This window comes from Pseudochaenichthys georgianus, chromosome 9, assembly GCF_902827115.2.
Source record: "Pseudochaenichthys georgianus chromosome 9, fPseGeo1.2, whole genome shotgun sequence".
NCBI classification, from domain to species: domain Eukaryota; kingdom Metazoa; phylum Chordata; class Actinopteri; order Perciformes; family Channichthyidae; genus Pseudochaenichthys; species Pseudochaenichthys georgianus.
This window is the reverse complement of record NC_047511.1, coordinates 32,861,200-32,887,517: the sequence shown is the minus strand read 5'-3', so window position 1 is coordinate 32,887,517 and position 26,318 is coordinate 32,861,200. Positions and strand designations below refer to the sequence as shown.

At 43.8% G+C, this 26,318-nt stretch overlaps 1 protein-coding gene across 1 annotated transcript in view; it reads left to right on the top strand.

The window, feature by feature from the left end:
* Positions 1-26,318, top strand: part of rimbp2b (RIMS binding protein 2b) — a 96,381-nt gene that overhangs the window by 7,675 nt on the left and 62,388 nt on the right. The window contains exon 2 of the mRNA XM_034091266.2: positions 1,827-1,964. The gene's annotated coding sequence lies outside the window, so the exon portion shown is untranslated. The remainder of the gene's footprint in view (positions 1-1,826; positions 1,965-26,318) is intronic.

Below are 26,318 nucleotides of genomic sequence, written 5' to 3'. Positions count from 1 at the left end.
CAACAGGTGGGTGCTGCCACAGGTCGCTTGCCTGCAATAATGTTTAGTTGTAATTCTATGTCCAACTCCATGTAGTGTTCTGAGATACAGTAATTGGAACATTAAAATCAATGGCCCATTTGACAAATAAGTAGGCATGGACTACCCAAATGCTGCTACATTTGATATGGGGTTTAACTTCATTTTAGGATTGACTGATGCACCAAAGAGTGCTTAGGTCTAACCAAACCATATTAATTGGTGGGCCCCAATTTGATGATAAAAGATCATGTTCGCTGGTCAGGACACAGTCTGGGTCAGAGACAATGTTGTGGGCAACCCTCAATATCTTTTTTTGCTAGGCTGATTCATAGGTTCTCAAAGGGGTTGACCTGCAATCTTTGAGCATATCTTTTAATATTATAACAAATTCAACACATGAGTTTGTAAATAACTCACATTGTTTCTATAGTGGATGGCAGCTGATGTTGGGGAGTTTCAGGTTGATGAAGGGACGACATGGCTTTAGGAGCCGTGCCTTGGGGCAGGGTTACAAGGCAGGACAGGAACAGTGTTTGTCCAGATGTCTGCTTGAGTTTGGGAGGTTACGGCACTGCCTCCTGCCATTAGAAACAAACACTAATTGCCCATTGGCCCCGGGTTGGAGATGTGCAGCTGGGGACACGTGGCTAAAAATAGCCCTGCTTGTTCCCATGAGGGGCGGGCACACAGCACCATAGCATTAGTATTCAGCACTAAAGCATGGCATGGACAGAAAAGGTCATCTTCTGACCATGGTAACACATGTCAGAGTGGGCTACAGCGACACCAACAGCTTCGCCCCCCTTAGGACTAACCTACTGAACCATCGTCCTTCTGAACACAGGCATAAAATGTCACATGAAAACAGCCAGCCTGGTGTCATGACATCCTATGTTTTGTTTGTAGCCCAGTAGCATACATGCTTGTTCTATGAAGTCTTTACCTCCATGCAGCGATGGCCTTCCATGCTTGAGTCGAGTTACAGCTCTCCCTCTATGACACAAAAGCAGCATCTGGTTCCACCTGACTGGAGGCATGAATAATTTAATAGGGGGCATTATTATTTCCAGCCAGCTCCACTAGCTTGGCAATAACAAGCGGTTTAGGTAGTGCTATCAGCATTGCTGGCTAAGTGGTTATACATGGAGAGAGGATGTTATTTTACCTTGTTGGCATCTTATACCTGGGTGTGGGTTTGTAAGTATCTGGTTGAACGAGTGCTTAAGTGTTTTTTTCATTGATACACTCGGCCAACATGTTGCTTGTTTATTTGCAGATTTTGGGATGGGAGTAGACAGAGCTGGGTTTAACAACTGGATGACTGAGATAATACAATTAAGTCCCCCATTAAACCAATCACGTGATGTCTTGTGTGACATGCACAGATTCACAAGCACAGTCCACCAGGATTTGATTTCACACCATTATTAAAAACTCTTTTTTTTTTTTTCGATCAAGCGTGATTTGAAAATAAACTAAACTAGACTTTGTTGAATGTGTGCTGACAGCAGCAGGTGGCCAGGTAGTCAAGTAAATTATTTCTATTGTCAGAATGAGATTGTGAAGATCAATGAAGAGAGAGCACACTGTATGCACTGCATGAGTGTAGCTGTTAGCTGTTTTTCCACTTAGACCCCCTGCTGGCTCTGAGCAGCACTCAGAGAAAGTGCTAGCAGATTTCATCACCAGTGGGACTAGCAGGGGTGAAGGGATATTTGGAACAAGTTGTCAAAAAAACTGCTCAATTAAACTGTAAAATGTTCATTGGAATGCTGATAACTAACCATTTTCTGTTTCCTCCACAGCTGAGAAATGAAGTTTTGCCGCTCCAGCTCCCACGTTTGCAGAATTTGGACAGCTTTCGTCTTCTAGAGAACAACAGCGGACTCCGACGACTCGACCCGGAGACCCTTAGCCACCAAAGGCTAAAGCAGCAGTTACTGGTGAGTTCTCTGAGTGAAAGGGAGATAAAGGCTTGTTGATGCTGGGCTGGGCATGGTCCATTAGAGGCAGTTGAAGAGTGTGGAGGCATTTGCTTAAAGCGACTGTCTGCAGTTCATGTTCCCCTCTCTCTGCTTTGGATTGTGAACTTTTGAAGCATGAGTTATTTTCCCTCCAGTTGTTGTTTTAATTTTCAAATGAGCTATGTTTGTGTTAACACTGGATAAACGCTTCTACTGAGGTCAAATGGTTAATTTTCTCATAGCTAAGTGGATGCTTGATAATAAAAAAAATGGCGTTCTGTGTTTTTGTGATACCTTTGTTTAGAGTACTGTTTTACATGTTCTTTTTCATTTCCTGTGGTTTGAAGAGACCAAGTAGCCATGTTGTTGGAAAGTAAACGTTAGATCCATAGTGAAGCTTGCTTCTTCTTCCTCAAGCTTCCTCTGCTGCGATCTCACAGCGAAGGCTGCTTGTAATTCCCCCGGCTTCCCCTGACGTCTGTGGTTCAATATGAATGAGCCGCATCGATTAAACCTTAGTGTGGTACTTGCGCAAAGGAGATGAGTCGTGTATGTGTGCTTGCTGGGGGGGGGGGTCTGTGTCTCCTGAGCACTCACCAGACTCTTGTTGTCACGGAGGCGACGATATGAGTGACATATTTAGTCTGAACCTTAACTGAAGCTTTGTTATTAGAAGCTTTTTCTTGTATCTTAATCATTTGAATTTACATTTCCTAAGGATCTGAGGAGAGATACATGTTATTGGTTTTTCCGATTTGGATATATAGCGCAAACGTACACAAAATGTTCTGCCTCCTTCCTCAACCCTCAAAGCTTCTTGTCTCACATACTGAGAGCATGGCCTTCTAGTTAAAGTCTGCCAGCTGTAGTCTATAGGGGTGCGAGGTTAGCACCGCTCACTATAATGGTTCTCATAATGAGGGTGGTGTGAACTTTATATTTATACTCTCGCCGGCCATTTCAGTCATGTGCAGCAGCAGAATCCAGGCAACCACACATTTATAAAACTATCGTAAGATCCTGCGACATTTCTGTGTAAGGGATATTTCATTTACAGACATAATGTTGTTTAGTAGTTTATGGTGTTACTTGGCAGTTGTTGCCTTCATTCAGTTGTACATCTTCAGATAATTATACCATCCTTGAAAAAGATCTGGTCACACAAAAGCTCTTCCCTCTTACCTGTGGTGGTTGCTGAGAAACGACTGCTTTTGAAGTCATCTTGCATGCTATCATGTCATTAAGCAGGTGTTCTTCATCGCTCAGTCAGGCGAGTGGGTTGGAGATGGTGTTTTTACTTCCCTGAAGTGGAAAAACAGCCGATTATGGATGGTGAAAGTTTGGCATTGCGTCAGCAATTATCAATACTGAACGATCCTACCTAAGACTGAGTGAAGTGGTAATGAAAAACTGACAGAGCATGAGGCACTTCTTCAACAAGCTCCATTAGCCTGCAGCTCTGTTATCTCATGAAGGAGATGCAATCAACAAACCGCAGACGCACTTTGGTAAAGGTATCTTCCCCGTGTACACAAGCTGTCTGCAGCCGTTACAGCTTCTTGTATTATACAGCATGGGTGTTTTCCTGTGAGCAATCCTGACAGAAGTGGTGTTTTTTTTTACTTTGCTACAGAGTTTGTTTAGCCTTCTTTCTTTCACTGTTGTTGCTTGTCCTCTTTTCGGCATGGAGATTTGTAAAGGGAATTTAAGATGTGGAATGATAGTTGATATTCTGCAAAAGAGGACGTTTACATAACTCTTTTTAAGGGATTAACTGCAGGAGTTTTTGAGATCAAGGAAAGTGGCAGAAAAAAGAAGCAGTTTGTCTTCGGTCTCTTTGGTTAACTCCTGCCCTCATAACTATTCATCACAGGAAGAAGGCCTACAGACAAGCCTACGGATTTACTGGGCTGTGCTCCGTCTGATGGTCAAGTGAATCATCAGGCCAAGGCACATTCGAGTGCTGATCATAATATGCATCACGCAAATTGAGAACAAAAAAAAGCCACAGTCACTTGGCAGGATGGATATCATAGGCTGTGGGTACCCATCATGTTCTTCCAAACAAACGGAAGTAAAAATATTCCCTAGCTTCATCTTAATGTGTCATGTACTCTCGCCTACACAACCATAAATGCCAGATTTATCCTTTCTTTATTCATATTTAGATAACATAAACAGCACACAATAAGGGCTGAGAATCGATCTTCTTGCTATGAGACAACAGCGCTAACCAGAGAGCCTGTGCTGCACAAGATTTAATGACATTCTGAATAGCTGATGCTGTGTTCCTGCTTTTTTCGTGCCACATAATACTGATTTCCCCCCTGATTCACCTTTATTACTTCATTAGTGAAAGCTCACAACCCTCACGAACACACAGGCTGAAACATCTGCATGCTGGGAAAAGATATCACTTGAGACGAGCAGGTGTAGATTTGATGTTTTGTAATTTTATTTTTATATGTGAGCCTTGTATTTTTATGCGTGTGTGTGCGAGTTGTGCATGTATTTATGTGGGAGGCCCCTGTGCTGGGGGCCAACCTCATGTTTACATCAGTTGTAATGAAATTAGAGCTGTGTGGCGCCCACACTACAGGCCTCCACTGATCCTCTAATTCAATTACCCCCCTTATTAACGCTCACATGCTGCTGGCTGACCCAGGACCGCACACTGCTTTAGCTACACAACATTCACTCAGCAGCCCGACTGCTTCTCTATTGAATTGACTTTTTATCCGTCATTGTTTCTCCATAATACATGTGTGTGTTCATGACTGAAGTAGCCTCCTCTAAAGAGGGAACGGTTTACATGCCAAACAATGTGCAGCATGCGTGAGAATCTGCAGTAGGAGTGGAGCGTGTGTTTTTTTTCCACTTCATGTTTCTGTCACATCTGTTGCTAATATATGAAGTGATTGTTTATGAAAAACACTGAATTGTTGTTTTGAATTCCATATAAAGCCATTTAGCAAAGTTTATTCTTAATAGTGGGAGTGGGAGGCGTGTGGCGTAGTGGACTAGTGCGTTGGTGTTTGGATCAGGGGAGCACAGGTTCAAACCCCACTGCAGTCAGCATGTCGTTGTGTCCCTGGGCAAGACACTTCACCCCAAATTGCTCCTGTGGGGATTGCCCAATAGATTTCTCATTATTTTTGTATTGACTCTTTAGGCCTACTTAACAATCAACTTCTCTATTCATGCACAAATGTGTACTAAATGTACTATATAATGCATTTAGAGCATTAATCTCAGTGTAAGCAACTATTTCCTAAAATAGTTGCGTGTGTGAAAAAATAAACAATATGGTTGTAACTGTATCATAGTTGTGATATAACAATGTAATATAACAAGTTCTCATTCATAACACTCCATTTGATGTCTCACTATGGGATGCGCCTCATCGCGGAGCAAACAGAAGCATCAATCTCATTACGCCAATCCTGATTGGCTGGTGATCTTGACGTCAACGTCAGGGGAAATCTCCCCCTATAAGTAGTCTGCGCCACGACGCATGCGTCATTCAAACACCTCTTCTCGCTTCAGAGCACATCTGTAATGGTAGCCGGGCTAGCTTAACAGTCCACAGACTGAACCAAAAGCTAATTTCGGTCGACGGGCGTTAGCCGGCTACCCTATTCTGCCTCGCAGAAGAGTATAGTACTAACACACCAGTTTGTATTATAATCAACCTCGCCATTCTTCCTCAGGAATTAAGGTAAGGTTTTGATTGTTCAAGCTAGCAACACACCTGCTGCTAGCTTGTTTTTTCCCTCACTGCCGACACCACGGTAGCGAGGACGGATTTTTTACTTTTCTCTTCCACAAAGGAGAAAAAGGATTAAAAGGATATTACCACACCAGGTAATATTCTTTGAGAAAAAAGACCCACACCGTCCGTTTTCTACGGATTAAAGACAGGTTGGGAACAATTTTTTCTCTCGACGTACCTGTTACGAGCGGGTCCTCTTCACGCCACGCAGCGTATAAGATGGACGCCTCTCTCCCTCACACCAGAGGAGTCAGGAACTCGGAGGCTCGGCTCTGCGGCTGCGGGTTGAAAGTGTCAGGCACAGACTCACACCAGATCTGTTCGTCCTGCCTCGGGCTGGAACACGCCCAGGAGGCCATTGACAACCCCGGCTCGTGCGGGCATTGTGCCCGCTTCACTACGAAGAGCCTCCGCCGAAGGTTAGCACAACAAGCTAGCCTGTCGGGACAGGACCCCCTCATGTCCACTGGTTTGCCGGCTGGCAATCAAGACACGGGGGCGTCCGCCGCAGAGATGGAGCCCCTCACTGGGTCGGTCTGGGGCTCATCGACAGCGGCAGCCGCAGAACCGGAATCCCGCGCCATATCAGGCCGAGTCCCGGTGGCGGCAAGAGACGCGGGAACGGGGCCCCACGCTTTACCAAGCTGGGGCTCCCGGCTGGACCTCACCATGGTTTCACCCGCGGAAGATGTCCTAGAGTTAGACTACATGGAGGACGAAGAGGATACCTCTGAGTTCCTCCTGTCTGACTCGGATGAGCAGGAAGACGACATCTTCATGTCATCGGCTCAGGCTGCAAAGCCGGGAGCGATGGCTGCTCTCCCGGGCGATAGCACACCAGCTTCGCCCTGTCTAAGCATGGACCTGCAGGCCGTGTGTCAGCGCGCTGCGTCCAGGCTAGACATCCCGTGGCCCAAAATGGCCAAGGAGACCTCCAGGTCCCGTTACGAGGGGAAACATTTTCCCCAAACAACGAGGACGAAGAGGCAACTCCTTCCGGTCTTCCCGGAGATGTTGGATGAGGTGTCGGTCTCGTGGAGAGACCGGCCCTTTAGCAACAAGGCCCCAATCCAGGGTGCCTCCTCCCTTGACTGTGACGGTATGGAGAGGCTCGGCCTGCTCCGCATACCGCCTATGGAACCGCTGGTGGCAGCCCACCTCCTACCGAGGATGGGCCCGTCACCAAGCAGGAACCCCACGCTGCCAGCAAAAACGGACCGATTCCAGTCGACCATGACTGAACGGGCCTACAGAGCCGCAACATTGTCCGCCAGGGCTCTGAACGTTTCCTCGATGCTAACCGCGTACCAAGCGGAGCTCTGTGAGGATATGTCGAGCAATCCTGGACCGGCCACTCTGGACGAGATAGCCGCGGTCTCCGTGTCCAACGCTGCGCCGTCCAGGCCACGGGCAAGGTAATGGGGATCATGGTGGTGCAGGAAAGAGCTAGATGGCTCAACCTCACCAACCTCCCAGACCGGGAAAAGGAAGATGTGCTTGACATGCCCATCGTTCCCGAGGGGATTTTCGACTCCGCTCTCGCTTCCATGCAGAGGAAGTGCGAGTCGAAAAAGAAGGAAGACGAGGCCCTCCACCTCTGTCTCCCTTGAAGGGTCCAGCCGCTGCCTTCGCAACAGCGGCCCTTCGCCCAAGCTGCACCGAACCCTGCTAGGTTTAAAGTACCAGGACAGCAGAGGTCGCAGCCCACCCCGACTCCCCAGCCCAGGCAGGAGACGAGGGCGAGTTGGCCTAGAAAATCTCCGGTTCCGGCTGCAGCCCAGGCGCAGCCAACCCAGAAATTCGGCCAGCAGTCGAGGAAGAAGAAGCGAGCGGCCTGACAGCCCCTCCTTCTCCCCTCTGTGACAGAGCTGGAAGTTCTTTCCCCGGCTCTAAACGTGTCCCCGCTGCCTCGAGAGATGCCTCAACATCATCCTCAAGTCCGCATAAAACACACGTCACATCTTTGTTGTTTAAATAAACCATTTTCCGCTGACGCATCCAGGCTTCGGCCAAGGGCGCAGCTCAAAAAAATGAAAAGAAAAACAATAAACAGTCCGTTAACTATAAATCCCCTTCTGAGAGCAGCTACGGCCTCTCTCAAAAGGCGGATAATAAACGGGTCTGTGAAGGCTCCACCGTCACGCGCATGCACAGTGCCGGCTAGAGCTGTAAAGGACAGCCCGCCAATTCTTCCCCTTTTGAGAGCAGCTACGGCATCTCTCAAGAGGCGGATTATTGACGGGTCCGTGAAGCCACCGCCACGCGCATGCGCAGTGCCGGCTGGGGCTTTAAGGGCACCACCGCCACGCACATGCGCAGTGCCGGCTGGGGTCGTGAAGGCTCCACCGTCACGCGCATGCGCAGTGCCGGCTAGAGCTGTAAGGGCACGCGCAGGCGCAGTGCCGACTGGAGCTGTGAAGGCACCACCGTCACACGCATGCGCAGTGCCGGCTGGAGCTGTAAGGGCACCTCCGTCACGCACATGCGCAGTGCCGGCCGGAGCCGTAAACGTGACATCTCAGCTGTTTTCACAAACCCAGAGAGAGTCAACCCATATGCTGGAGAGAGAGGTTCTCTCTCTCCTAGAAAGAAGGGGTTTTATCTATAATGCCCACCGAGCGGAGTCAAATTACGGGGGAAAATGTCCTCGTAAAGCACCCACTCAACATGGGCCTCATAATAAAACTAAACCCCGTGCGCCACGGCGTGCGGAGAGTATTGGTTATTATGTAATGCGTAGTGGCACTACACCCGACTTTTCTAGTGCGGGACGCGCCTACGGGTGCTGTCTTTTCACGGAAGGTGGTCACCACGGACGCAGGTCAGACAGGCTGATAGGGTATTTACGAAGGTCGCCCGGTGAGAGGTCCCTAGAGCAGTGACCTCCAGCGGGCACACGTAAACTACCCGGAGCTTTTAGCAGTGTTCCCCACCCTAAAACGCTTCCTGCCTTCTCTCGGAGGACACCATGTCCTCGTGAGGACAGACAACACGATATCGTGTATGAACCGCCAAGGGAGGTTGCGTTGTCTCTAGTCACACACACTGGCACACAAACTGATCCCTTGGAGCAGCAGACGTCTCCTCTCTCTGAGAGCGACACAGGTACCGGGTGTTATGCACCTCTGGACAGAATTACTGTTCAGAGGTGCACCACTCTATGCAGACTGGACTCCTCATCCAAGGATCGGGAGTCCGCTGTGGGTGCGTTACGGCGGAGCCGCGTTAAGTCTGTTCGCAAAAAGAGAAAATGCTCAATGACAGCTGTTCTCTTTAATGCACGATTTAAACGCACTGTTAGGCGGGGACACACTCGTACACGATTGACCTCCGGGTCCTCTGTGCACGTTCCCACCCCTGGCTCTGATACCCCCAACTCTGGCCAGAGTGAAGGAACAACGCCACACACTTACTCTGATGTTTCCGCCCTAGCCCGCAACGTACGGGCTGGCGGAGATATATCAGCTGTTGTGCGGGCAGCCATGGCAGCCCCCACCACGCAGGGACAGATTGTCTCAGGCGGGGGGGGGCGATCCTTTACCCACGCCCAGAGCGTGGGGCACTATGGGCCTGACCCGTGAGTGGTACAATCTGAATACAGTGGGACTCCCTCAGAAGGTGATAAACACTATTCAGAGTGCGAGAGCTTCCTCCACCAGGTCTCTACGACTGTAAGTGGAGGGTGTTTGAGGAGTGGTGCCTTCAAGAAGGACACATCTCTTTTCAATGTCCTGTTGGGGTGATTTTATTATTTCTACAGGACTTAATCGAAAAACACAGAGCTTTCTCCACGATCAAGGTGTACCTGGCTGCTATTGCTGCATGCCATGTGGGCTTTGAGGGTAAGACGGCTAGCCAACATCCTTTGGTTTGCCGTTTTATGAAGGGAACTCGCATGCTCCTCCCTGTCTCCAGGTCGCTGGTGCCCTTATGGGACCTGGCAGTGGTTCTAAATGGGCTCAAAATGACCCCATTTGAACCCCTGGAAGGAGCTGACATGAAACATCTGTCACTCAAGACGGTGCTGTTACTGGCCCTGGCATCCGCCAAGCGGGTCAGCGATATTCATGCACTGTCTGTACATCCCTCATGCACTCAGTTCGCCCCAGGGCAAAAGAGAGTGTTGTTGAAACCCAACCCTGCCTTTACACCAAAGGTGGTTGGTTTGTGTACCCCGATTGACATTGAGGCATTTCCTCCGCAGCTGGTTTCCTCCGGGGAGCAGCAGCAGGATCTGTTGTGTCCAGTCCGTGCTTTACACACATATATGGACAGATCAAAGGAGCTTCGTCTTAATGACCAACTCTTCGTGTCCTGGGCTAATCCTCACAAGGGTAAACCTGTTACTAAGCAACGGCTCTCCCACTGGATCGTGGAGGCAATTGCTTTGGCCTATACGAGTCAGAATCTGCAAGCACCTTCGGGTTTGCGGGCTCACTCGACTCGGGGCCTGGCTACATCCTGGGCTTTGTTCAAGGGTGTTTCCATCCAAGACATCTGTGCAGCGGCGAGCTGGTCTTCGCCGCTCACTTTTGTCCGCTTTTACAGGCTAGACGTCTCCGCTCCAAGCGTGGCCCGAGCAGTGCTGGGCACCTTGTTGAGTCGGGACTCCACCTGTTAAATTCTGGTTGGTTGGTGATTTTCGGAGTGTTATGAATGAGAACTATAGGTTACTTACGTAACCCCAGTACTCAGAGTAACATGAAGTGAGATGTCTCACCAGACGGCCCTCCTTGCTATGGTGAAGCGAGAAGAGGTGCTTATTTTGAATGACGCATGCGTCGTGGCACAGGCTACTTATAGGGGGTGATTTCCCCTGACGTTGACGTCAAGATCACCAGCCAATCAGGATTGGCGTAATGAGATTGATCCTTCTGTTTGCTCCGCGATGAGGCGCATCCCATAATGAGACATCTCACTTCATGTTACTCTGAGTTCTGGGGTTACGTAAGTAACCTATAGGCTTATTTGGTTTATTATTATTATTACCCTAAAAAATAAGAATAGTATTATAACAATAGCCCAAAGAAATATCACATACCTACAGTATAATTAACCTATAATAATGTAATTAAAGCATGTTAGTTTACATGTTCGCAGCAATAAAGCATATTAAACAAACTACTCAATGAAACAAAACATCAGCCGTGAGCTTTTAAAATGTCTCATGATAATAAACAATTTATATATACACAGCACATCCAGACTGCTCCTGTCTTTCCCCATTATGTGTTTTCATTATCTGTAGACATGCTTCTCACTCCTGACCGAGACACACGACTCGGATGTAAACTGTAAGGCTGTGTTGCTGTTGGAACAAGGCCCATCGCTGCTCTGCTGTAACAGGGCTGCAAGGTGCTGGAGGAATGTATGCCATGATTTTACACACTTGAGTGCCAACACACGCACGCGCACACACACACACACACACACACACACATGAACACGCACAGCACTGTAAGGGCCTTTACTTCACTAGATAACGGTACACTTATGATGCTGAGATTAGGTTTATCCCAGCCTTATCACAGATAGCAGAGAGGGAGAGAATCCTTCCCAGTCTCCTCGAGGGGCTTCTGAGTTTCTGAGCCTGCTGACACCACCACCTTCATCTTCGTCATGATCAGCTGTGTAATTTAGTAAAGTACATTTACTCAAATATTGTTCTTAAGTACATTCAGGCTACTTTATACTTCTACTCCACTACATTTTGGAAGCCAATATTATCCTTTTTATTCTACAGCTTTAGTGACTAGTTACTTGACAGATTCTTATTATAAGCAAAACAAAATGTAAATAAACTGATAAATGATGATATAGTATTATAGGTTATTATATCAATAGCAGTATATAATGTATAGCTCTACATTTACCAGCTTTTTTGCAAAAATTAGGGCACAGTGGATAATAATCCAGTTATTTCATATAATGATGACATAGACTATTACACAAAATATATTTCGATGGCAGTACTCTATTACTTTTACTTACGTTTGAATTCAGGACTTTTCCTTTTAGTATCGGTACTTTAACCAAAGTAAAATTCAGTATTTCTTTCACCGCTGGTTTTAATGGACACACATTGCTTCTCCGTATTCAAGCAGCAATGTTTTTTTTTTATTTAAATAAGACCACTAAAACAGGTTTGAGATAACATGTCGGTCCAGTAATATTAAATAAAACCTGTAAAATAGATGTAGTCGTGATAGTACCTTATTACGCCTAGCTAAAAGGGACTACATTAGAAATAGAAGTAGAAACATTGCTTCATATCTCAGATTAAAACGCTGCGGAAGTGTCTGAAGTTAAGCTGGTTAATGGGTTTACCACAGGTTGGCGGAATCCCCTGTCTTTTGACCCACGTGAGTGCATGCATGATACAATGAGGCTAAATCGTCTCATGCCCATTTTGAGGATTTCAAAGCTAAATCTCTGCCAAGTTTGGCAATCTCTAGCTACTGCATTGAGCTTATTAAAATTTCAATCTGCTACAGGCTCTCTTTCTCGCCTCGCAGGATGAATGTGCCCTTTTAATAATGTAACCGGTTTTAACAAGATCGTAAAATGTTCATCTAACTTTCATAAGCCCTGTTAGCAAAGTGACAAATTCATGTGATGGCAGGAATCACTTTGGCAGTCCATCAGTTTCAGAAATGAGAACGCTGTTTTTTTTTCTGTCGATGCAGCGCTTTGGAAGCTGTAGAGTTGTGCCTAAGTTTACAGCTGCCGGCAGGGAAGACTGAGCTTGTTGCTGTGTCACCCCTGTGGCTCTGAAATAGAGTTTAGTCATGATGGGGGAGATTTAGATTGGCCTTCTGGTAACTGATAGTGCTCCACTGAACACTCCCCTTCTCCTCTGCCTCATCTATAATGTACACGAGTTACACAGGGCTAAACCTTGAGAACACAGCCTTTTCAGATGTGATGGCATTTATAATCGATTTATGGCTGATGAGCTCTCTCTGATTTTACGCTCTTTAACACAGTGTGTGTATTAGTTGAACTGGGGCAGGGTCAGGGTGGCGTGAATGCAAAAGCTGCTAGCTGTTTTAGTAGAGTGTGTGTGTGTGTGTGTGTGTGTGTGTGTGTGTGTGTGTGTGTGTGTGTGTGTGTGTGCGTGCGTGCGTGCGTGCGTGCGTGCGTGCGTGCGTGCGTGCGTGTGTGTGTGTGTGTGTGTGTGTGTGTGTGTGTGTGTGTGTGTGTGTGTGTGTGTGTGTGTGTGTGTGTGTGTGTGTGTGTGTGTGTGTGTGTGTGTGTGTGTGTGTGTGATGCGTCCTCCCAGGCGTTGTTGGAGTAATGTGACCTTCATAGGCAGATTAAAATATGTAGCAGGCATGCATTGATTTTTAGACTGGCCACTGGTATTTATGGACTCAGCCGGTGCATAAATATTGATACTTGTTCTCCTTAAGAAAGATCTGACTTTGTGCATCTGTTCATGTTATGCAATTATTTGGCAATTGAGGTACAGTAAAGGGAAAAAAAGGTATGATCAGGTAGTACCTGATAAAAAAATGGTAGCTCATGTGTTTTGGTAACCTGAATCTGCTTGTGACCCAGCAGCAGCTTAATAAGGTCATTCCCATTATGTGATGGCTAATTACAATGCCTGTCATTAAAGTCCCCGAGCTGCACATTATAGGAGCAGTTTAAAGGGACAGTTCAAGCCTAAACCTGTGCTGTTTGTCCATTCATTAAGATATTGTTTTTCCAGCATTTAACAGTTTGGCTGACATTCTGACGGGCTCAGCTGGGACCTATGTCACATCCAAATGAACATGAGTTAGCACGCGAACATGCTAAACTGGTCAACATTGTCAACAGTTTACCCACTGAACATCAGCATGTTAGCATTGGAAACATGCATCATAAAGCCCCATATGTGACCTTAGTGCTCCATGTGTTGCCCCGTGACTCGGAAACATAAACCTCTCACTGAGGGCTCAAATCTGAATACAAACTACTTTCTTCCCCGTTATCTGGCAGAAAGGTCTACTTTCAAATGAAGTGATCTCGCAGGTGTTTATTCCCTGCCCAAGGTGAGAACATGGAAGTCCGATCAATACCAATGTTTAATTGTTTTCATAGACTGTGCCCTGTTTTTCAGCACTAAAAACATGGCCCCAGTGGTCTTGTATTACCTGTTTATGGATTATTTTAATCCAATGTTTTGGCATTTTTGGCTTTTATTAGACATCCCCAGCTGAATTAAACTAGGGATGTGATCGTTAGAAAGACTGGGTTTGGATCAGCTCCACGTCCACTTACCATCTATTTAGTTGGGTGTAATATATAGATAGGTTTAGATTTTGGTCGTAACTCCATATATTATCTCAGTGGCATCTATTTTGTGTTCATTTAGTGGGAATGCTGATACAGCATTCCAACTATATGTTATTCTACGGACGAAAAGTTTATTGTTATTCCGCCGACTTATTTTGCCGCGCTTCTTCTCCCGCATTGAACATCACAGAAACTCCGTTCAAACATCAAAACGTTCAGCTCGGTCGGGAATCGATAGCTATTACTTTTCTCATTCATAACTTTCATAATTCCAGAGATACATCCCATAATACATTACATTTTTAACCATTGAAGTCAATGGAGAAATTCTTCAGACTTCAACAAATCTTCATGCGACTTCAACTGCGAACTGTTCATTCATACTTTCACTCAGAAACCTCATTCCAACTTTAAAATGTTACACATCTTTCTGACATTATTCGTCTAAATCAACTTTTAAATCTGATTCTTACTTTTAGAGATATTAAACATTGTTCAGACTTTGTTAAAGAGGTTTTCTTCAGATTTTAACATTAACTAGAGTGCGTGATGTCACAGCTAGAGTGGAGGACAGCTTGAAATTCGCATTCATTTTTTTTTTTAAACTGCCTTAATTCCCAAACCCTACTTTCCTGAGACATAATTTATCATGACAAATGTAGGAAAACATCTCGTAGCTTGAAAAATGCCAAATAATTAAGCAAAAAGAATTCAACACAATGCCTCTTGAGGGCATGAAGTGACAAAAATATTCAACATGCCTCCATTAAAGCCCATTGTAATTTCAGGCTGATATTTCCTCACAGTAGCAGCAACACACCTTTAGTTAAACTGCCAAAAAGGCCACATTATTAACCCGAAAGTACACCAAAATTACACTTCAGATACTCAACTTCCTTGACATGCTTCACGTTTTGAAATGTCACAGATATCTGTTACGGTTCTTCCACAAAATGTTCATATGTAAGAGGTTTATCTCTCATTCAGAACAATGGAAACCTTTGATCTCTGGACAGCTCAATTATAAACACCTGTGTAATGGAACTCCAACTGACATGCTCAGAGCAGCAGACTTCAGATAGCAGTGTGCAAACAGTCCAGCCGTGAAGACATTTACGGGACAGTTTTGAGATTTCTTCAAATGCTCGCCTTGAAACACGGTTTTCTCATAACTTCAGTGAAAATACTCCAAACAGCCCAGAACTTCACAGGTTTGGTAACGATGCAGCCATCAACGCAACTAAGCGTAGTATGGGGTGTCATCATATGTCGTTGCCATGGCGACAGACCACTCGCCATGAAACACGATGTGGCTGTAAGTCCAATCGACACGGTCCAATCGTCCCCCAATCTTCACTTGTATATCACCGGTTCATGCCTCAACAGCTCTACGCCAAATCTGAGATCTCACCATATGCCGTTTCCATGGAAACGCATCCCTCGCCATCAAACATGATGTCGCTATAACTCCTATGCAAATGTTCAAAAAGTGCTCAAACTTCACCTGTGTGCTAACAGTCCGGCCGTGAAGACATCTACAGGACAGTTTTGAGATTTCTTCAAATGCCGTTGCCATGGCAACACAATGCTCGCCATGAAACACGGCTTTCTCATAACTTCAGTGAAACTGCTCCAAACGCCCCAAAACTTCACAGGTTTGGTAACGATGCAGCCATCAACGCATCTAAGCGTATTATGGGGTGTCATCAAATGCCGTTGCCATGGCGACAGATCATTCACCATCAAGTTAGTTCAGAAGTTTGCAGTTCAAATATTCTGCTGCTTTTCCAAGCCTTTTTACTTTCTTTTCTTTTCTCATCACACATTCAAGCCCCCAGTGTTCATGTATCATTTCAATCTAAATTCTTCACTTTCTTCTTACACATTCCATTTCAGCATAGCAGTTCAGCGTCAGATTTTCAGCATAAAGCATTCCCACTAGCAATTTCTTCAGGAATTGCATTCTGTAGTTGCTCTTAATACTGCATGTTTATATTTCATTTATTTGAAGCTTGAACATGAACTGGCTTTATTTTTGAAATCTTTTTGTTATTGTAAATCATCATGAGGAAGATGATTGTGCTCAGCCTAGTGCCCCTTAATTAGATCTGTGCCTGCGTGGAATTAAAGGCCAACAATGGCTGCCAGCGTTTCTCATTCAGACGAGAGGGGGTGGCTGATAAGCCGGCCACTCACGGTGTCAGAAGAATTGCGATGAGCTGTGTCTGGAGTGCTGTTATTTTATTTCTCTATAACCCTCTCTAGCATCCAGGAATTGCTCCTTTGTCTCACTTGGGAATCCTTGTTCATCAGAGCGTTTTGTTCAGCAGTTAAGCTTTTTTGTTTTGGTGAGCTTGTTGTTGACTATTAAACTCAGACTTCTGCCTCTTGCTGCATTTGGGATGCTGTCTTTTGTGAGGTATTGTTCTTTTTCTGTGCTTTGAGATGAGTGTGAGGAGCAAGTGATCATGACAGGCAGATTTGGGATGACTCACACTGCTGACATGACTCTTTGTCCAATGAATTCACCAGAAAAAAGGCTGTTTTCTGGGACATTTGCTTCGAATGCATCGCTCTGCTTCTCGCTGTCTTTCTCAGGTTTTTTTTAGGTATCACCTAGTTTCAGGGAAACGAGAGCTAGCCTGTGAAAGTCCAGTAAATGTGCTGATTAGAGCAAAACCAGGGTGAAAAACCTTTTTATGAGGATCAAAAAAGGATGGCAAGGAGCCAATCTCCCACTCCCAGAGCTGCATCTCAATATACTCTGCAAACTTGAAATGTAGTCTGATCGAGGTCTCGCAGAGCAAAACATGGCACAGAGCCACTTACCAGGGACTGAATATTTAACTTGCACTCCCTTAGAGGGTAAGAGAAACACCACAACATGTCTTGGAGTCAAAAAGTACCTTGTTTACATTATCAAAAAGCACTTTTTTAACCACTGCTGAATAAAGAGACCATCCTTTACCACGTACAGTTGTTACACTGGCATTGAGTTGATATTAATTTACTGCGTGAAACACGCAGCTTATCAGTTAGAGTATGTGATGGTGTATCATTGGGTGACTGGAGCTATTGCAGCATGCAGTAATTTAATCAGCAGGCTTGGATTGCAGCATGGACTTGAGCTGAACTTCAGGATCAGGTTGCAGACTTATATGCTGCGTTTTCTGTGAAGGAGAGCTTAGTTTATTTCACCATCTCTACTACGGTCCGGACACACTTGTGGAGGCCTAAGGACACAAAAAGCTAATATTTGTTACCTGCTCCTCTTTTGGATATGAGGGAACTAGTCTTTAAGGCTTGCACCGTCTCTGTGTGGGAGAAGGTAAGGCCAGGCCAGTGAGAGCGCTTTGGAAAAAGTTACCTTTGTTCAGTGTGGGTAAGAAAATTCAGAAGGTACAGGGAAAGTTCAGGCAAGTTGATTGATTTGTGTCTGTTTGATGGTTTCACAATGAGACAAGTAGCCAGTCTCTGCCAGTGTCAGACACTCTTCTGACCTGTGTGTTGAGCAATTGCTTTTTATTATTGTCACAAAAAAGGAAATGCTGGATTTGTAATACAGTAAAAGAGACTCTCCTTTGTATATAACAAAAGTTATAATTCCTTTAGGAATTCAAAGCTTCATTCATAACATTTCTTTTTCTATTTGTTTTTTTCAAATGTGGTTTTGGTATTAAATCAATCTTGGGTAAACCTTTTAGTGTAAGGGACTTTATCAAGTCATTTAGTCTTATATTCAGGCTTGATTTTTTAAATCCTGCCAGTATTGTGAAATAGCTCCTCCTTTAGTGCTAGAACGCCTCTGGAAATGTCTCCGATAGGCACAGAGGGGCATATTTCTCCAGTAGACCCTGCATTTAGCCAGAAACGAGCTCTTAGGGATTCATATTATGTCATTCTGCTGGCTCTGATAATATATGATGGATAGGGTAAATGATACATGTTTTTGCATTTACATCATCAATTCCTCTGATTGGATAGTATGTTGTTGCTTATTGTCTTGGGATAAAACAATTGTAATAATCAATTGATAATGTAAATCAAGCTCTAAAGGTGAACACTTTAAAGAAGTCATTTTACTAATGTGTTTTGGTGAATATCAAACTGCGTCATACCCTCTGTGTGAAGGCCTGTCTTTATCACTGTAACATGACCACAATGGAAAGTCAGCCATCATTACTCAAACATTAAGCTCAGACTCAACCGAGTTCCTCATTCAATAGGCTACATTTGAGCTGCTGTGCTGACCTGTTGTTGCATAACACCGAAATAGCACATGCATTTACCTACTGGGAGTCTTTACCTGCTGTTGTTTGATATTTGGTTTGTGCTTTAACATTATTGAAGAGGCAGGGGGTTTGGTATTTCCTTGCTGCATTGCTGCCATAAGCACTGCCTTCGACTTAAAGAATGCCTCTCCCCTCTTTCTCTCTGCACTGATGATGACTCACACTCCAACACACCCTGCAGAAATCTCCTCTCATGCACCCGAGAGAGGGAGAGAGAGAAGAGAGGGGAAGTGTTCTTTTATATGTGGCTCGAACACACACAATACCGGTTCATGTGTCCTTATCTACCTGCTCTGTCCGTCTGTTTACAGAAGTACCTGAGCTCAACAGTATTTCCTGTGGGATGGAAATGCAGCTGTTGTTTTTGCACGGTTAATCCCTTAGTGTATTTTCTAATTATTCGGGCAACAAATACTCCTATCTGTGACTGAGGCGCTTCAGAAGTGCATTTATCAGATGAATTTGATGCTTCTAAGAAGGGAGAAATCACAACCTGCGGCCCCTTGCTTCATATCATGCTCTCACTTATCCCCTTTCCTTTTTATCTACGGCTGTACTATTTAATAAAGGGAAAAAGCCCAACCACGAAATAAATACAAGTCCAAATTTGAGGCCATTATTTTTAGCAGAGGGAGTTGTGTGTCAGACTAAAGCATTAGCAACATTATATTCATAAAGAGTTAGGTGCAAAGGTGCCATTTATAGATTCTCCTCTTGATCCTCTCACCGCAGCCTGCCCTCCTGAACGAGCTAACATTGTGTGACATTTGCAGTGATGCTGAAGTCCAGCCTGCACGTGCTGCAGCGCCGTAGGTCCGCTGCCTTCGGGCTTGCCGCTTCTCTGGAAATAGAAAAAGAGCAAAGAGACCGAGCGTGATTAATGGCCATATATGTGCAGCAGAAACACAACAGGCCTGTCTGCCGCCATTTCCTAACACACGGCCCCACAGGCAGGCAATTGCATAACAAATCTGCCAACTTGCTCATGCTGATTCTTAATTGCTTTGGTTTCGTTCATTGTATTGCGGCTGCGTGGCCGTGTGCGTGTCAGGTGGGATCACAGTCTCAGAGAGATGTGAGCTGTTTCAGATTCAGAGTGGTTTGCCCCGCAACTCTCCTCTTATTTACAATGCCCCCCAGTTCAGGACTGTCTTTGCAAGAAACGTTTTATCTCTCTCCTCTCGTGCCAGTCTGGATTTGACCTGTACTCTGATTTTTTTATACTAAGAATGTTCTATTTTTAGCTCACTGTGTCGAAACACGGCTGTCTCATCCTGTGTATGTATGTGCTCACTGAAATAACTTCCCTTCCCCAGAAGGCTTGAGTGGTCTCTTCAGCTACATGTGCTGAAGCCCTGTTTTGCTGCGCTTCACACTGCATGCAGACCCATTACGCAACCCTGTGCATCAGCCGTGGGGCCACCGGGCCAGAATGGCAGCCAGCTACCAATCACTGTCCCTCTCATCTTTCCTTTCCCCCCCTGTTTTCATCTATTTTTCCGTCCATCTGTTTTCCCCTTGCCCCCTCTGGTTGTCCCTTTTCACAGTTCATAGTTTTTAGGTAAAGGAGAATGCAAGGGGCACTGATTTGTTTGTATACAGCAGAGCAGACTGTGTTTTTTGGGAGTTGGTAAAAGCTGTGTTTTGCCGCCGGCATGCAGCGTGGTTCTCTCGGTGTACTGGAGTGTGAAGGCAGGTCAGTGGGGGCCAGCGGAAGAAGAGAGGACGATCTGTCCTCTGTTGTCAGCGGACTTCCTGTGTGCTCTGTCTCATCTTAATGCAAAGTATAGAGGCTTGTATTTTCAGAAGAATGAGGATAGTCTGTAATTCTCACAGTGCAGCATGTTAGCAATAACAGAGCCTTGAATCCCTTATAATCCGTCTACTGATAAGGATAAAATGGAACATGGAGATCATAATCATATTATCATTAAAACATACTGTAGCTTGAACCAAGTCTGATTTCATTATATGTCTGTGTGTGAGAGAGTTGTTTTTCAAAAAGTAACTCACTACATTTATTCTCTATGCACTTAGGGTTGGGGACTTTAACATCTCATCAGATTATACTGTAACTGGTTCTAGCTTAATATTTAGTTTGTAGGTATATTAGTATAGTTTGCCTTGGCACAAAGTCTGTAAAGAGGCATGGCAACGGCTAACCTGGGTCAAAAACTTTAGAAAAACTGTATCGTAATCTCCGTAATAACTACAATCCTTCATATTTGTTCAATTTGTACAAAAAGTGTAAAAACAACAAGCCAGGTTAGTTGTTCCCAGTCTTTATGCTAACTAAAGATAATGGGATGCTAGTTGTAACTTCATATTTTATGAATATAGCTGAGAGTGGTTTTGAACTATTAACTTAAGTAAAGTTTATAGTTTAGTTTGAGTAGTAAATACTAACTAAACCATGTTCTGTGTAATTTTCTGTAATGTTAGCAAGACACATCATAAAACCCCCAGAATCTGAAAAGATAAATTACAGGCAAATTACATTCCACAAATTAAAAGCACATAATATTCTATTTAAGTGTGTTGAGAATATTCTGCCTTGACATCTCACATGAGTTTAACCTCAGATATCAACGCTAAGCTGTGACTCTATTAAGGTGGTAAATGAGCCTCAGACGGATATTTGAAGTAGCTCAGAGTTTTAATTGAATGAGCTGGGGTATCAGAGAAGTAATGTCACGCTCTCTTTCACACACAAACCACACATGCACACGCTCACAAAAACACACGCACAGTATTCTTATCCCATATTTTCAAAGCCTGGGAAATGCTTTGAAAAACATGCAGACTTTCTGTATGATATAATAATTCACTGCAGTGAAATTCAAGGCTGCACAGAAACACTTTTGATGTGGCATTGTACTCTGTGTGGAGAAATTAGAATCTCGGCACAGTCTGCATCAACGTGTATGTAGATGTAAACCGTTTTGTAAAACAGCATCTCTTCTGTTTCAAAAACAAACTTTTGCTTTGCCAGCACAAATGCCATGGTAACTGCTTAGTGCAGGACAACATTTGCTTAAGTGTTCTCAGTGGAAAGATAATCAGTAGGATCCTCCCGTGTTACGCAATTCACTGATTGTACTGGACTGTGCTTTGATAGGAGCAGCCATCAAACACTACATTGCATTTTTTATCACTGTATGCTAGCTGCTATTCAAAACGGGTAAAACTATTTCTGTGAAGACATCAGAATCAGAAACAGGTTTATTACCAGGTAGGTTTACACGTACGAGGAATTTGACTAGGTGTCCTGGTGCAGAAAAACAAGAATTAAAAACACAAGAAGAGAACTAGAAAAACATAAAAAAATATTAAAAATATATAGTAAAATACAACAGTATTTCAATCAATCAATGTTTATTTATATAGCCCAATATCACAAATGTTACATTTGTCTCAGTGGTCTTCACAGTTTGTACAGAATATCAGTATGATAATACGACACCCTCTGTCCTTAGACCCTCACATCGTACAAGGAAAAACTTCCGAAGAAAACCCAGTTTATTTACATTGCAATGGAATGAAATAGAGGAATAAAATATGGAATAAAAATCAGCTGTAATACAAAATAATGTTGTACATTGTGTGTGCATTAATGTAATGCATAGACATGTTTGTTGTGTTCAGACCTTTCAAACATATAAGCGGTGTTACTGTATGAGGGCTTATTCAAGTTATTGGTCGTCAGTGAGTGAGCACAAAGGGCTTGGATCAGTATTATTGTAAGCTCTGTTCCCTTCAAACCAGCATCAGTCAGCCCCCGCTGACTGGAGGCAGCAGAAACCCATGGCTCTACAGTGGTTTCATTTCTGAGAACCACAAACATTGGTTCACACACACAACACATTTTACTCAATATATTCCGCTCTTTCTCGGCGGTCTCCAAGTAAATCTTGTCTTCTTTTATTGCAGGAAGAACACAATTCTGTGTTGGCCATTCACACAGTTCTAAATTGACCTGAGCTTATTTTTGCATACAGAAAGGAATCATTACTCCTGTAATCAACCTCACAGCTTGTAAAAAAGTGCAGTAATTAGATCCTGGAAAACCAAAAAAGCTCACTACATCTAGTTACCGGAGTAAGACATGAACCCTGCCTCTCTGTCTCCTATCCACTCACCTGATTTGGACCCTTCCAAGTCCATTTTTCAAAAGCAGAAAGCTAAATTGTCCTTCTGAAAACTTAAATTGGAGTGCATAGTGGTTGAAATGAAGAGTCCGATGATTGACAGGCTGGAGTGTTGTTTTTATGCTGTTTATCCTCTACGCGTCAAAAGTCCTGACAGCCCCTCTCTGATCCCTGGATGAAGACAAGCGAGCATATTGACAATCACGCCTTATGCCGTGGCAGCCATCTACTCCAGGCTGCTGTTTATATGCTAATGCTGGACTCCCGCACTGCTGTTGGTTGTACACAGCAGGCTGCATATTCGCCTTAACTCCTATTCGATTGACAGAAATGTCACCTGTCATGATCTTGTGTCTGGAGCACCTGTGAGATCATGATACCTGCTTAATTTAGATCAGTAGAAAAGGTATGCTGATTACAAAATACCTTTCTGTGGCTTCTGAGGAGTATTAGGCCCTGAGAAGTTTCACATTTGCAGTTCTCATTTACCCTCGAGTGACAGGACGCAAGTGGGCAGCGTGGGCGATTTGCACAGCCTTACAAAGCCACTAGCATGGCTGTAAAGGGTACGGGGGAAAATGTATTATGCATAATATTGTTTTGCAATATTATTTCAATAGACTAATGGCAAGTGCAGATATTTTATTACATAAATCATTAATAAAGAAATAAAGAATAAATTGCTTTCTCAGTGCTTGAAGATGATGCTGAGTTTTCTTTATGTTGAACAGATAATAACATAACATAATTTGCATTTGAAAAAAGATAATACATCGCAATTCATGCAAATTGCAACAATATCATATTGTGATCTCAGTATTGATTCCCAGTCAAGGAGACAAATGTTGTGTGTCTATATCCATTGCTGGCATTATTTAGTTTCTCTGTTTGACCACTTGTATGATTTGTCAGTGTGGACAGCCACTCCTCGCTCAGGTAATGAACAGTAATTGAGTGTCCTGTAAATTGGCAGTGATGGTTAATGTCCCCCAGATGGGATTTAAAGGCGTCTGTTTCTGCTGCGATTGTGCCAGACTCCTGTGGGGTGAGAGCCTCACTCTTTCTCTCCTCGTGGGCACCACCTGTCTCCCATTACTGGACACAGAATCTCTTCACCCACAACCTAATGTGAAAACTCCTCACATCAGACTCTGTCTGGTTTAACTGAGGCCAAAAACCAAGTCTGACACCTCATAATAATCAATTCACAGACAGGCAGCCTTTCTAACTCGCACGTTTACAAGCAGATGATCCAGACCACGTACCACCTTCCTCTCTATTTTTCTCTTTCTCCGGCATTAAACACCCATTAACGGACACTTCTGCGGGGCCAGGCTGACAGCAGCTCTTGGCAAGCTTTGAAGATTGGACTGAGGCAGGGATGTCTAAGCCTGCTGCTGAGGTTCAGGTCAGAAAAAACAAGGATCTGCTTAGTCTTTGCCTGGATTAAATGTAAACAAACAAATCTGTTTACAGCAGTATTGTGGAAAAACGTTATTTTGCCAACATGAAGTTTCTACCCCATTCTACAAAGAATGTTAAAGTTAAGGTGTTCTCATTATATTGGTTTTGCAGTGTTTTGCAGAGCCAACTAATTGCTCACCAGCTGTTGAAATGTAGCTAATGAATGGAAAGGCAATGGAGAGCTGTTCCCTGCATCCAGTACTGCTCCTCCCTGCAGGATGGAGCAGCATATGTCTGTTGCTCTGGCCGACGATCAAAGCGGGAGACGGGCCACCTCAGCTGCTGACAGCCCGAGCTCACTGTGCGGGGCAGGAAGACGGTTAAATTAGTGAAGAGTTAGCGATTTCGGAAAAAGTTTATCATATTTGAATTTATCTTTTATCTGGGCAAGAAAAGGGGACGCACCACCATCAGAATCCTGCTGGTTGGTGAAGACTGTGTATGGGAGTCCACTGCATTAGTGCTATGATTAATAAAAATCACATCAGCATTAAAACAGAGGTGTTATTGCTGTCTGGTACCGTAGAGCAGGGGTGTCAAACTCAATTTCATCTCGGGCCACATTAGCATCATGGTTGCACTCAAAGGGCCAGTTTTATATATAAGACTAAATAAAAATACATATATAAATATTTTATATATATAAAATAATGTATTATATATTACATTATTGCCCCTGCATTGGATGATTATCGGATAGGGTAATAACTTCATAATTAACTACGTCTGAAAGCAGAAGTCTCTTCAGTGAGAATGTCACAAAATGATTCTGGGGAAAAAGCCAAAATCAAAAAAAGGAGACTTTTAGAAAAATAAAAAATAAATTGAAAAAAAAGTCAGATTCTGAGAAAAAAGGAATATTTTGAAGAAAAAAAGTCAAATTCTGAGAAAAAAAGTCACATTTGAGATGCATTGTGGGACATGTAGTTTATGGGCAACGTGCTTCTGTAAATCGGCATGTAACCGTATAATAAACATATTATATTCCTTGCAAGCTCTTGTGGGCCACATAAAATGAAGTCACGGGATTTGGCCCCCGGGCCTTGAGTTTGACACCCCTGCCGTAGAGCACATGTTGTAATCCAGTGGGTGAAAGAGGCAGACCCTGTGCCACTTTGACTCTTAATTAATCTTATAATTTACCAGTGTAGATGAAATATTGGATATAATTCTCACAGCTGAGACGCCTTCAAAGGCTGCCCCACTTTGGATGTGAAGGATCACTGCATATACCTCATAATTATCCGTCTTAGTCTACCTTTGACTTTTCATAGGTCAGTGATTTTGCATTACCAGAGACATCGGGATAACACTGGATCAGAACAAATAGGACAGCATGTAATTTTTTGTGTTATAATCAGCTTATCTGGTTGGGGCCCAAGTGTGCAGACAAGCAGGCAGCCTGGTTCGATGTGAATTAATTTGATCATGGCAGGTTTGAGAGATTCTCTTCCTCTGTTGGCTTCTGACTGATGTGAGCGCAGATGTGAGAGCACAGCTCCCCGTAGACGAGGAATGAGTCATTCTGGCAAAGTAGACGGCATAAAGCGAAGATGGCTGCTCCTTTTACTTATATTCACCAATATTTTCTCACAAAGACAAGCCTGTGGCTGGTATTTCTGGTTGTTATCTGTCTACTGTTCAGTCATTGAAACTGAGTTCTGTGTGTTTTAAATGAAATATTATGTAATTAAAGCTGCATATCGAGTTAGACAGCAGCAGATTTTAGTTTAAATTCTTGCAGGGAACAATGCAAAATATTGCAGTTCGACACATGTGGCCACATCATATTAGGGTGTATTTAGTCCCCTAATGTATTAACTGCTTTATATATGTCTTATATTTTTGTATTGAGTGCCACTAGACATTCAACTTGGAATATTAATAATAATTGTTTTGCCCAATCATTTCTTTTAGAGAATTGTGATTTAGAGAGCTTTGAACATTCTATCTAGATATCATTTATTACATATTTGAAATGTATTAGATATAGTGGTTTTTACAGTTTGCAACTGTAAGCATACCTACAGATACTAAAACACGTTTTATTTTGTATTGACATTTTAACTAACAGCAAATCTTATTATATATTAGAACTACAGACCATAAAAGGGAGCACATATATGTTCATGTTCCCATTTACAGAAGAGCTTTGATGCCCAAGATACAATTTAAAGTCATTTTGAGATTGAAATCCCCTAATTACCTCGTGTTAATGCCAAATGGTGCTTTATTTGCCTGTATCTGTGGCCAGCAAGCTGCTTAAAATAATAAAAAGAGGCTTTTACTGTCACTGCTGCGCCCCACATGTAACTTGATTTCATGTGTGTACAGTTGCATCGTATTAGTGGGTCTTGATTCTCGGTTCATTTGT